We start from the raw sequence: 917 nt of genomic DNA, 5'->3' as shown, positions 1-917 counted from the left end.
CCCCATATAAACACTTTTCAGCTATCCCTTAGGAGCGGCTAACTCTTGTCCAATCACAGTTGACAAGAAACCCTTCTCCACTTCAGTCTTCAAAGTTCTCATTTGAATAGTTGCTACTTCCACCAAGATCTGCACTAGGGATATGTTCCACGAAAACTCACGTATTTCGCTTCAACACAAAACCCCACGATTTTCTACTCATAAAAGGATTCTAAAAAAAGAAACTCTTTTTCTTATCCTTTTATGGCTTGGTATCGGTAATCCGCTTTAGCGCCATCCATTTTCAGGGCTAGTTCATTCGGTAGGTGAGTTGTTACACACTCCTTAGCGGATTTCGACTTCCATGACCACCGTCCTACTGTCATTATGAACCAACACCTTTTATGGGATCTCATGAGCGAATATTTAGGCACCTTATCCAAGCGTTAGGAGCATCCCTCATCGCCAGTTCTGCTTACCAAAAATGGCCCACTTGGAGTTATCTTATTTAATAAGAATGAGCAAAATACAAATTAAGATATTTTAGCCCTTTTTACCTATTGGGAGTTTGAGAATAGGTCAAGGAAAACGATTTCCCTGATTCCTCTAATCATTATCTCTACCTGGTAAAATTATATTAATCAACTCCAGCGATCCTGAGAGATCTTTCGAAAATAACCAGCTAATAGGCTTTTCGATTAGTCTTTCGCCCCTAAACGTGACTGAAATGAACGATTTGCACGTCAGTATCAATTCGATCTTCCATCAGACTTTCGTCTGACTTCAATCTCGTCACGCTTAGTTCAAAGCCTCTCGGGTCCTACCAAATATGCTCTTACTCAATAAAGCGTAATTGCCTACCGGTATTGTATGCGCCAACAGAAAGTTACCTTTCCGCAGGTTCTACAATTATTAACATATTACATTAATTATGCGTA

General features: G+C 39.9%; 1 non-coding gene across 1 annotated transcript in view; it reads right to left on the bottom strand.

Annotated features, from left to right (window-relative positions):
- Positions 1-917, bottom strand: part of PCYB_032927 — a 3,799-nt gene that overhangs the window by 2,067 nt on the left and 815 nt on the right. The window contains exon 1 of the ribosomal RNA in view: positions 1-917. This exon is cut by the window's left edge and continues 2,067 nt beyond it; it is cut by the window's right edge and continues 815 nt beyond it. This is a non-coding gene — a ribosomal RNA (28S ribosomal RNA).

This window comes from Plasmodium cynomolgi, chromosome 3 (genome assembly GCF_000321355.1).
Source record: "Plasmodium cynomolgi strain B DNA, chromosome 3, whole genome shotgun sequence".
NCBI lineage: Eukaryota > Apicomplexa > Aconoidasida > Haemosporida > Plasmodiidae > Plasmodium > Plasmodium cynomolgi.
This window is presented reverse-complemented; position numbering and strand designations above follow the sequence as displayed.